The 13,110-nt window shown below is 36.3% G+C and overlaps 1 long non-coding RNA gene across 1 annotated transcript; it reads left to right on the forward strand.

The window, feature by feature from the left end:
- The first annotated feature begins 3,838 nt into the window (after nucleotides 1-3,838).
- Nucleotides 3,839-9,565, forward strand: LOC148820008 (uncharacterized). The gene is made up of 3 exons (XR_016094198.1): nucleotides 3,839-3,897; nucleotides 4,614-4,799; nucleotides 9,492-9,565. It is a non-coding gene; the product is annotated as an uncharacterized LOC148820008 (long non-coding RNA).
- The last annotated feature ends 3,545 nt before the right edge of the window (nucleotides 9,566-13,110 follow it).

Raw genomic sequence — 13,110 nt, forward strand, 5'->3', positions numbered from 1 at the left:
CAATGTCATGAGTCATTCTTTTCTAGTAGCTCACACTAGGAAAATGTGGCTCAAATATAGAATGTTTAACAGTTAAATGTTCTACATTTGAGCCACATTTTCTTAGCGCAAGCTACTAGAAAGGAATTACTCTTGACATTGTGCAGAGTATTTCAACTAATAAGGTTTTTTGGTTTTCACATTATGCCTTTGAGGAGTTTCGTAACAATTACGAACATTGTATGTGATACAATTACAATGAGGTGGTGTTTAAAATTGCATTTAAATTATAGATGATTTGTAAAACCACTCCATTACATACAATTAATGTACAGTACACACCTACAGTACCATAAAAAAAATGTTAGGCAATCAGGTACAGTAGCAAGCTTTTTAACAGATCCTATGGGAAAACTGAGCACTGCATTTCTCTGGGTCTCTACTAAATTCTGACTCAGAGCTGTTTGGCAAGTACTGGCTTTGAATATCTTACTATTTAATCTTCATATACACTATAATATTTATAATCATAACACCTCAGAAACAGACACAGAAGAAGAAATAACAGCTTCAGCATTAGCCTGTTAGACACCAGAACCTGTTTTCATGCTATGCATTATGGGAGGCTGCCAGAATGTCACCGGTTTGAAAGGCAGAAATTTGTTACTTGTGCTCAAAAGCAATCCATCACCATCCACATCCTTTACTCCCACCTACGACATTAATACCACAACTGTCATCAACTTGAGGTGCAGAACTTGTTTCCTTCTGTATTTTTCATTATTCTGTATGTCTTTGTTTCTGGTCTTGTTTTTACTTTTAGTTTTAAAACATGGAAAACTGCTAAAAAGTAACACTACAGTTATACAAGATACAAGATCTGGAACAATTGAATCACACTTGACTGTATTTAATACATTCAGGAATGAGATAGTACAAGATAAGTGGGACATCTGTTTTCAGATTTTAATGAATGTTTAAAGAGTTCAATAATTTCCATAGTAATAATTTGTATTTTTCAAATTGGTGTTATGTTTTATTTTAAAACATGAAAAATAAATATAAACCTTTGAGCTGAAATAAAAGTCTTACTTGAGGAAACAGCACTTACAATATTTTTTCCTCTGGTGAATGACATAGTATATTAAAGGGTTTTACTTAAGGGTAAGGCCACTTGTGCTAGTTTTCAGCATGTTACAACTTGTATATCATATATTTGATAGGGTTTTATCCTAGAAAACAAATGAATATTGTTCTCTCTGGAAACCTAACTTCATTTACACACTTTTATATTAAAATGAATGGCTCCAATTTGGATCCTGAAACATCAAAACTCACTTCACTAAAAAAGTATAATATTAATTTAAATAAGAATAAAAATGTAGACAATATCATTGAAACGATGAATGGATTTTCCCCACAACAGCGAATATTTTCTGGCAACAACAAGCAAAAGCCCTTTGTGTGTGATAAAGGTTTTGGCATCCTCATCTGTGGCTTCTACACAATCGGCACAGCTATTTCTTTCTTTCATTTTTGGAACAAAAAGGAAGATTACTGACCATTCACAATTACAGAGGTGCCTTCTCAGGTGATCAGCTTGCATTGCAAGACTAGAAAGAGCAAAGGCAATATGGGCATGGTATTCTCTATAAAAAAGCCAGGAAAACATCAAAAGGATTTAAGCTTCCAGTGCCGAAATGATCTTTGGCTTTGAGCTGCCGGCATTGGTTTCTCTTGCATAATAAAAATTCTTCCCACACTCTGAATTACAAGCACCTCATTTATAAAGCTCTGTACAATTACTGGCACCAGCACTGTCAGCTAACTGTGTAGCCTACTGGCTAAAAAGAGAAGCAGACCAAGGTCATACAGATGATCTAGGAAGTCGTAACTTGCAACTTGACGTTATCATACAGTGTGCGGAGATATTGGTTTCTTGGCTAATCTACTATCTAAACCAGCTTTTCAAGAATACTGGTTATATATATATTTCCCCTGTATTTCTTTCACATGCCCAGAGAAAATGGGAAAGGTCAGACAGTACATTGTGTGAAAAATTGATCGTTTAAACAGGACTGAATAAGAAAGGAACCTGGAATTTCTCTCTTGTGCTGATGGTAAATATTTAAACAGCTACAGGCTACTACAAAAAGTCTGCAATGCAAAACCCTATTAATATAAACAATAATGTGTACAGATATTATAATTATTTTTTAGAAGTCTACATTTATATAAATATATTTAATACAATAATTTTGAAAAAAACACAGGACTGTGTTTATTTCTATACCATATCACTTGATATTTTTAGAGTAAAAAAATTAAAGATTCTATTTCAACTGTTTACGGGTTTGAAAAACATTCTTTATTTTCTCTGCTTTTAAAATGTTTTTGTTTGTTTTTACAGTACAATACCTTGCCACATATTTAACTTCCTGGTTTTGCACATAACTGATGAGAGTATTCCATTGTTCAGGGGAGTCAGAATGGCTTTCCTATATTAACAGCAAGCAAATTATTATTTTTAAATTATAGTAGAGTGTGTACAATGGGCTGTCACTCATTCATGGGAAGATTGTATATACCTTTGCAAAAACAGTATGTTTGAGATGGCTTAATAACCTGACTGCATCTTAGCTGATAGAATACTGTATTCTAGAACAGCCTACTTCCTACCCAGCACCCCCCTCAAAATTATATACACCAGTTGTTCACAAACTGCAAAGTCTTGTTTTTTTGTTTTGCTAAGAGTATTTTAATTTACAGTATATCTGTGATTCTGGACCTTTTTTTAAAATGGATTCTTCAAAAATATCCTCAAGTATACAAAGAGTACGCATCAGACTTCAAAGTAGTATTCTTTGATAAGGCTCTGGAAGAAGTATGGGATGATATAAAATAATTGAGTTACTGCATTGTGCATACAATGGGAGTGATCATATTACTCCGTTAGCTGAGTAGAGTTAGGACTGTTTGTGGAACTACAGCAAACCATAAAAGGAATTTATTTATCTGAGGAACATCTGCATGTTTTTAACTGTAGGTGTAGTTCTCCCACAGTTTCTCATTTGGCACAACAGTATTAATGACTGTGAGAATAAGTGAAGCTCTGAACTTCCACACTCTCATCACATCCACGTACAGTAACTCACCTGACTCTCTCTTCTACCCCAGGCAAACGCATATCAGCCAGTTATATTCTCACAGTTTGAGAGACTGCTAAAGAAATCTTGCAACTCATCCAACCCTAGTAATGACTGTTTATTATGTTAACTTGCTGTTTATTTAACAACAGTATTAAACACATTATATAGGGCTGAAATGTAAAAGTCTAAACATTAAGTGTTTTCTTCCAATTCCAAATGTATCTTTTTATGTCCTCCACCAGATGGCAGTGAAGGTCTCAGACCGTGCACTGGTACCAGAGATTACAGGTCTAAGTACCCCACTCCTCTGTTTTACTGAAAACATCCAGATGGTAACTGAAAGGAGTCTGACTAATTTTAATGGACCTTATTTCATGGATGTAGTGTACTTTGGAGTTTCAGAATATTTTATATTGATTAATTCTGCTACTTAGGTCAAACAGCAGCTCAGTATGAAGAGCTGCACTTAATGACTCTACCAGCATGCTAACCATTTATTATAATTCTGTGCATTTATATATGAGTTTTCACACCCATGGGTCCCAAAGTGCTATTACATATAGGAGGGATCCCACTTCATCCACTACAGAAGTGCAGCAATCATTACACGCCTGCAGCTCCTCTACACACCAGATCAGGTTGAGAAGTTGGTTATTAATCCAACAAATAGATTAAGGGGGAAATTTACCTGATTTTAATTGTAGGTCATCTCCATTCCTCACCCTGGCCCAACCTAACTCCTGAGATATGAAGAATTCATGCACCTAAGGTAAGGAATGCACTACCACTGCCCTGTTCATATTCCACAGGCAATGTCAGTGAGCTGTTTTAAGAAGCAGGTAAAACACACTTTTTAAATTTAGCTTCTATTCATTTATCATTGTTTGTTGTTTTTTTAATTATATTTTTATTTTTCCCTTTTATTTCATGTTGACATTTTATATTGATGTTTTATGCCTTTTAATAATCTTTTACGATCTTATACTTTATTTGACATCATGACAAATTTTACTTTAAAATTCCTAGTTATTACTCTTCTTTTGTATTTCCTATTGCCATTAGTACTATTGTCTAATTTCTTTTATTTTATGCTTTTATCTTATTCTTCACAGTTTTTGGCCTCTTGTATTTTTATCGTGCTATTTTATGTTTGCTCTGTAAAGCACTTTGAGCTGCATTTTTATGTATAAAAGATGTAATATGAATTTGTGTCTGCTCTTGAGCTGCCCATACCCACCCAAAGTTTAAAGGGTGTGTGGGGGTGGACAAAGCCAAGGGCGTGGTTATACCATGTGGATATTTCTGCAGGCGACTCTGCTTACCTGCTCTGATACCTGGTCTAATCCATTTTCTGACTATGCAATACAGTATGCTGCATGGTAACAATACAGTCAGAGGCGAATGTATCCTTGGCAGGTATTCACTTGCAAGCTACATAGACCATGTAATAATGGTAATCCTTAGACTTACATGGCATTTTTCTAGGCACTACACTCAAAGCACTTTACGGATGATGGGGACTCCTCTCCAACACCTCCAATGTGCAGCATCCACCTGAGTGATGCATCGGCAGCCAAAGTGCACCAGTACACTCAGCACACATCAGCTATCAGTGAGGAGGAGAGTACAACGATGAAGCTAATTGATCATTTAAAGATCCCCATCCTGAAGGTATATCTCTATATGTGTATAAATACATAGTGTATGTGTTTGCATATAAGCTCTGATTGTCTTTGGTCGACATCAGGTTTTTTTTCCTTTGCATTTCTTAAATAGAGACCTCATCTCCTTTTTAAAAAAATCTGTATCCAGTTCAAAGGCTGGGCCCTGTCACAGGTCTGACACACTCCTAGTTAGTTGGTGGTAATAAAGTGGTGTTTTCAGCAGGAGACCAATCCTTTAATGTCAAGTGCTGGCACTTTTGCATATTATTTTATTGAACAGCATCTCTTCAGCTTGTTACTTTTGTGAAGGGCAAGGTGTTAACAAAGCATTTTACACATCATTTTCCACAGCTGTACAGAAATTGTACAGTATGACACACAACAGCTAAGACACAGCCACTGAGGCAAGGGGAAAACGTGAGTGTGTATTCACTCTCTTGTCTTAATAATGTCAGAGCCATTACAGGAATCTTAGGTTGTTTTACCCTTTGCATAATTTAAGAAGTTGCTAGATACAATACACTAGACTATTTAAAAATATGGTTTACTGCTGCTTTTTTGCTGTAGGCATTGTCTATACAAAGTGTCTTGCAAACGTCTATGTTTCAGTCTCAAATTAAGAAATTAAATTAACCTGAAGTGGGTTAAACAATACTTTTCCTCAAAATTTCCACACCTCATGACTCTGCAGCGTGGAGAACATGTTTATAAAGTAATGATTTTAAGACATAGGGCAGCTGGTTAAGATTCCACATGAACATGATGTTTAATTGTTAATGAGTCTGGGTTAATAAAAATGCACTTGCATTTCTTGCTTTCATGATGGGCATGTTGCACTCAACAGTCTGAACCTTTTGTTTCCTCTTTAAAAAACTCTTTCTACAATTTTCCAGGTCATGCCATATCTGAACTGAAAATCTACAGGAAAGTGGAGATAAGGCTTGCCTGAGTATTTTCTTTTCTGTTCTCCTTTCTTGGGGCTGGTGGAGTTTTTAGGACAGCACAAAATGCTCATGTGGGAATCAACCAGTGAAATGGAGCAGATGATTAGGTGTGAATTGCTGACAACTGTGAAGCCAATCAACCCTTCTTTTTAAAGAAGGAAGCGAGCTAAGAGCTGCAATCTTGGTCTTGATAAAGATGACAAATTTAGCCTTTTCTTTGTACTTTATTTTAAATGTAATACTTGGCTAAATTTGTCCTAACACAGCTGTAACATATCTTATGAAAGGACACAAATGTGTTTTAAGAGGGCCCTATTTAATACCTAGCTACTTCAGTAGTCGTCATATGAATCATGTTTGAGCTTTTTTGTAAGAAAATCAATCCAGTGAAGAGTTCAGCCTTTTGGATTTTAGAATCAACGTACAGGAACTGAATTCTCAGCAATTAAGCCATTCCAACTTTTGATAACACATTAGAAGTTTAAGTAATCAAAAATCCAGTCAGACATTAGTTTTAAAATGTAGCTTCAGCAGAAATAAATGAAACCAATGTGTATTAATAGGATTCTTTCAAACGATTTTATATATTCGATTTTTATTTTATTTTACAAAGCAGCAGTCGCATCTCCTTTTGGCTTCACGGTCGTGCAGCCTTTAAAAATTTAAAGCCACTTTGTGTCATCTTATTGCAGAGCAGGAAAAAAAATAAATAAATAAAGACTCTCCCTTGTTCGAAGATTCCAGCTGACGTGCCTTGAAGCAGCACGGACGAGACTCAAGGGTCTCACCATCCACACTCCATGTGATTGCAAAAATCTGCTCTGCCTCACTGCCGCTGCTCCTCCCGTGGGGACACAATACATTAGCACGTAAGAAAGGTTTTTGTGATGCCGCATTGATCGTGGCCCATTTTTTTTACCTTTCAAAGCAGCCCCCCCTTAATAACGGAGGTTTGGTCTTTCCTGTTGATTAGCTCTTATCCACGATAGAGTCAAAAAAAAAATGTCAAGTCACTTCATTAGAGAAAAAATAATCACAACACAGTATATCCGTAAGGGTACTCAAAATGTCCACTCTTAAGTAGAGCGAAATATTAAGGCATGTTTGTTTCTGAATCTCTGGTTAATTGTGTCAATTAAAGCACCGCTTCTACCAGATTTTTTTCCCGTGTAAACTGAACCACTTATAAAACGATCAATAGAAAATAAATATATTAAACTGTATGCCCTAGCTTTTTATGTGCTGAATGTATTGATTGTTACTGCAACAGACATTTGTCCAAGTCAGTTCAGCTGGATGGCTGTTCATAGGAGGAAATGAAATATTTTCTCAGGGTACCACAAAAGCAAAAGTGCAAAATACACTATATATCAGATATATAAGTATATAAAGCTATTTGCAAAATATTTGTTCTGTAATCAATAAAGAACTGATAAAGATATAAATATTCAATTATTTTCATTCAATCCACTATGTGTCTCCAAACCAGACATGGGCCTTAAAATGGCTGAGTAATAATAGACAAAGTTAAATACTGTTTAAAAAAATAAAGAAAGGAATAACCTTTTAAATTAAAGTCTAATTTATCAACATATTTATGTAATTTTATGAGATTTAATGAGCCAAGGGAACAACAGAACTGAATCTGAAGGCTTGAAAGGACAGTTGTCAGAAACAATCTGTATTTGGATTTATACAGATTTAATTAAACTTACAGTGCTAAAAGAAAGACATCACACCACCCTCCAAATCAAAGTGAGGTTAAATATTAGCAGTGACATAATAGTATTCTCACTTTTTCTCATTTTTCAGCTTGCTTATACAACACATAACTACAACAGAGAGAGGAGAATATTTGTAACTTTCTGTTCTTTGTCTAACTGTTCTCATACTTTGAAGAAACAGTCTCAAAATATTTTAACTCAACACTTTTTTCATGAAAGAAATTAGGTTTACTTGTTGGACAGGAATATGCAGATTCTATTCACCTTTAAGTGCACAAGACTACACAACAAAACAATACCCATTTTCACTGTGCTGTCTCATTGCTACAACAACTAAGAGTTTTGCCAGCAGGGGTCTGTTCGGTTTTGTTAAGTTCTAACTGTTATGTGACTCATTGCAGAATGCTCTGAGAAACAGTAGTATTCCCATGAAAGAGCAACCTAAAAAGAAATATTGATCAAATGACAGGTTAGGGCAATGAAAAGGAGTTTTCTTTCAATATACAGAAGATCCCAGAGGCAAATTACCTTGGCCATTCTTAAAAGTCTAAATTTCATGGTTGTTCACAACTGTAAATAGGTCAAAATAGTTCCCTTATGATCCACTATGGTGACATCTTTTGTTGAGCATGTCACAGAGAAAAGAAAAAAGAAAAAAGGATGTGATCTTGATGCAGTGATTAACACATTGCACATTCATGGCTTTGAATCGCAAACATTATTTATATGTATTATACTTTGTAGTATTGCTCTAAATAGTTCTTCTTGTATTGCTAATTATTTTGAGAATTAGCAGGTACATCATAATTTATCTAATCTTAACCAAACATCAGATCTTTATGATATCCTAGTTAGATTTAAAGAAATGATTATATTTTGTAAACTGATTAAGAAAGAAATCTTAATTGGGTACGATCTATTTCTCTTGCTTTCTCTTGCTTGCAACATTGTCTTCATAATAATGAATTACAGTTAGAATATTTCTGTGAAGAAAAACATATTTGCTGCTTAGAAATAAAAAAAACAATGAGATGACTTTTTTATTCCCCCCCACCCCTCCATTTTTGTATTCCTTTATCCTGACTCAACACTGCCCCAGAAGGCAGGAATGACCTCCTGTAGCGCTCCCTGTTGCACCGTGGATGAATCATTCTATTGCTGAACGTGCTCTTCATTTCTACAAGCCTGTCATAGAGGGGATGGGAGACGTTGTCCATGATGGCCTCTAGTTTGGACACCATTCTCCTCTCAGCCACTACCTCCAAGGGGTCCAGGTCAGACCCAATGACAGAGCTTGCTCTCCTGATGAGCTTGTTCAGCCTTTTAGAATCCACTGCTCTAATCCCAGGGCCCCAGCATACCACTGCGTAGAAAATGGCGTTCGCTACCACCGACTGATAGAACATGCAGTATGTAGCATCTTACTACATACATCGAAGGACCTGAGCCTCCTCAAGAAGTAAAGTTGGCTCTGTCCCTTCTTATAGATGGCCTCGATGTTCTTAGCCCCTCATGCCTGATAGGGGGTTTGATTCAGCTCCCAAAAGTTATTCTTAAACAGATCCCAGCTATTGACATTTTGCGTCTGTCTTGTCTATTTGACTAACTTTAGTAAACAGTGTACAGTATATAAATTATCATGTTAAAAAACGAAACGCCTTTGATGTATGACATGGTGAATGCCCTGCCCCCACTTCCTTCAAGGTTCTAAGCTCCCAAATGGCAATAATGGCTCAGTTTGGCTTTGGGTGAGTAGGTGTGGGAGCAGAGGTAGACGAGGCCTCATAACACTTAGAGGGTTTTGTAATCAAGTGGAAAATGTGGCCCGCTTTGACAAGAAAAGATTGCAGTTCCTTGTCCATGTCACTCTTGTGTGCCCGTGGAGATGCAGAAAGACAGGGGAGTAAACAGAGTGCAAATTGTTCAGAAAGCATGAAAATGGCCCCGCTCTCAGGCAGACCTTTGCTGCTGGCATTTGCCAGCTGGGCTTTTCTGGGGAAAAGCCATGATCTTCCTGTCTCTTTCTGACAGATGCTTTCGATGATCTGGAGCCGAAGATCGGGACCTGATGGTTGACCAACATCCAAAAGGCATCATAATCTGTTCAGTCCAGGAAAGGATTGCAAAGCTGCCTTTTTTAGGAACAGCAGGGAATGAAGAACATGGAAGTATTTTGTTTTCTCATGCCTTTTATTTTTTTATTAGACTCTCAGCAGAAAGAACTTCATGTTACAAACAATTATAACAAGAACAAATCAATGTTGTTTTTCTGCGTACTTGGGCAACGTATTTGTTTCTAGCACAGAGATTTGGACCAAACACTGCCCTATACTGTATAGTATATGTTAGGGTCTTTCAAAAAAATCTTCATTTTCCATCAGAACCTCATTTTCTTTTGGATTATATACACCACTTTACCTTTGTGGCATTATGGTTAAACAAGATTTGAACTATAATTGTTTTCTTCACTCTAAATATACTTTGGCTTGAGGGAGGTTCAGAATGGCAGGGAAGTGGGAGAGATGGAAGTGATGAGATTGGATTGGGTGATTCCCTGATAACTCAGACATGTAGGCAGAGTTTGCTTTGGTATCCCTGCCCGCAGGACACAACTTTTCTTATTCTATTATGCAGAACAGTTGATCCCTAGGAAAAAAAAAAGAAGAAAAGCAAAGCATTACAGATGCCAGCAGAGTGTATAATAAACATCACACAAGGACAAATTTTAGCGAGTTTGTTTAGACAGCTGAAGCACATTAGATACAAATAACTTTTAGTGGAGAAGCATGTTGTTTAAAACTAGGTTATCGTTGATGCTCATAGCAGTTCGGAATTTGTAGCAGATAGGATCACAGTAATTCCAGGACTACTCCAGTACAAATTCCAATTCAACACTTCAGTTCCAGACATGCATATATATATCGACTGTAGATTAACATATGTAGATTAACAGTATAATGAAATGGAGATTTCTAATTGTTTTGACAGCTGATGTGATAGAGGTTACATCGCCAACTGCCAGCTTTTATGTATTCTTTAAAGGGCTAAAAGGCATTTATAGTATTTTTTGAACCATGACCTTATCCGATGTTATACACAATAAGTATGCTAGTCAGTTCACATTCTGGTAGTGTATTGTATTCTTTCACCCCCTGGGGACTAAAATATGTAGTTAAATAAAACTTGGATTTACATTACATTCTTTGCCTTTCTAGATTATTTTACTATTTATCTGAAATACTGTACATTTCCATAAAACCATTTGATTTTCGTTTTGTCTAGTTGCATAATTATGGGCTTTCATAAATGAAGAGACTAGAAGAAGAGATAGTTATATCACAGGCTGTAAGGGACTTCTAAGATAAATCATGATTAATCCATTCAATTGTGAGTGGGGTTTTTGTGATTTTGATGGAACCTGATGATCCTGTACTTTATCAGGGGGATTTTCAAAGCTTTTTGCTCCCATCTGAAATTAGTTCTTAAGTTTTTGGAAGTTTTCAGGAATGCCTTGCCAATGCCAGTCAAGCTAGAGTAAAAAATGGGAGCATAAAAAAAAATATTTGTGCTTTATCATAACTTAACAGGAGCTTTGAAAGTGGTCCTGGAAATCCTTCGGAAGACTCAACAAAGAAAACTAGGTCCTAATTTTCAAGGTCAAGCTCATCCATAATTAGGAGATACATATTGTGTCACTTTGTATTCTTTATACCAGACAACACAAGGCACCTGTTTCAGAAGTTGCCTTTAAGTGACAACTGAGGTCTTCTAAGCAGCTGTAAAATGTTGAATTTTTACCATAAATTAGCATGTCATAAAGCATGAAGCTCGGGACAAGCTGACTGTTAATTACTGTTTGAGAACAAAAATGAAGTTAAGCAAAGTACATGTAGGTGTGTGGTGCAGTATGTGTTCAAAGTGTCCTCTCTGTCCTATAGACACTACAGGACAGAATGTTCTCCCTGGTGCTGGATAGAGGCAGGATTGAGTCACAGGCCTAGACTAGACTCCTGCGCTCACGCCTGTTTTCTCCAGCTCGGTGACTGCTGATGTGAAATATTGATTTGCACATCTGCCCATATCATGAAGTCTAAGCGGCTCTTGTCAAACCCGTTTATAACCCTTTTCTGACAGCTCTTTGGTGCTGTGCATCTCTAACCAGCTGCTATGTGAGAGGGGGTGGGGGGGGGGTTGCTTGTGGGATTTACATGCTCTTGGTTAACATATTTTAGTAGGACACATTTTTTTTATACTGGATCACAGTAAGCATTGGAATGTACTGTAACTGCAATTTTTCCAAATGCAAATTATCCAGTTGCCATTCATAATTAACATTCTTGCATTTTACTTTTAAATTGATGCCTGTATACTTTTCCAATTAGAGGGTTTGCAGTTAAAAGGTACTGTATGTCTACATGAGCAGAAATAAACAACTGGGAATGCTGACTAGAACTGGAATATTCCTGTGTTGTTCAGGCAAAGGTTCAAAACTCTTCTTTGTAATGTAACCAATAGTCCAGAGCAGGGGTTAATTCAACAGAGCTCTACAAAGTTTACGAAAGAACAATTTGTCACTGTGGTCCATCCATCTCTTCAGGAACACTGATTTATTAGTCATATATTCATTCAAGATGCCAATTTACAACATTTTCAATCCACCGTCTTTGAAAGCACATACTGTAGCTTGGGGACTATATGAGCATACCTGCCTTTTCCATGTCAGGTCTGTGAATTTGTGAAGGTCATTAAAGTTGTCCATCAGGGGTCTTTCTGAATATACAATGTACACAAAACAGGATTAAACCATCAGTGAAAGACAGAAGTGTCAAAGCTTGCACAAAAGCAAAAGCAACAGAAGATTTTCTTTTCTTAAGCCAACAGTGAGATCTAAAAGCTTTCACTTTAGCTTGAGCAAGCTCCTCTCCTTTCATGACAAACATGTGCTAAGAATACTACAGGGGAAAGAGCTCTTTGAAGTGGACCCATTGTTTTTTTTTAAAGGATGTTATCTTCACAGTCTTGTGTTTATTTCTGTAAAAGGCAGCAATAGTTCATCTTGGCCAGAAAGGAACCAGAAGCACTTTGCTTTGAGTCCCTTTGGACTGCCTGTTTAACTGAATGACAACAAGATTTGCTTAAACAAGAAGGATGAAAGATTGCACTGTATATATTTTCATAACAAAGAGCACAAACTTGTATTCAGTGACTGAAACTGAGTACAGTATCCCTGAAACCTTGTCAAAAAGGTCATTTGAATCAAAAAGAGCTTGGTTTATATATGATCAAATTGATCATAATTAAAGTAAATGAATTCAAGAAACATATTGCTGAATGAATAAAATTGACATGTTCAATTTTAAGGAATGGTGAACAATATGGAAGGCAGACAATAGATGTATTATAGCATGTAATCTAACTGGATATAGCTGGTGCCAAATGAAAGAAAAACAGGATTAGAAACCATTATTCTGTCAATGTACAGTTAAAATTCTGTGTTGTTACAAAGCTCAACGAGTCCCACTTCCATAGGGAGAAAATGTTTCTTTTTTTATTGGCAAATGTAGGTCATGCATTTTAAATACTTTTCATGAATTTTTAACACATTGGATCATTGCTTGAAACGTATTGAAATCTCTTCGATGTGCTGACA

The sequence above is a fragment of the Atractosteus spatula genome, chromosome 15 (genome assembly GCF_055471065.1).
Source record: "Atractosteus spatula isolate fAtrSpa1 chromosome 15, fAtrSpa1.hap1, whole genome shotgun sequence".
Classification (NCBI taxonomy): domain Eukaryota; kingdom Metazoa; phylum Chordata; class Actinopteri; order Semionotiformes; family Lepisosteidae; genus Atractosteus; species Atractosteus spatula.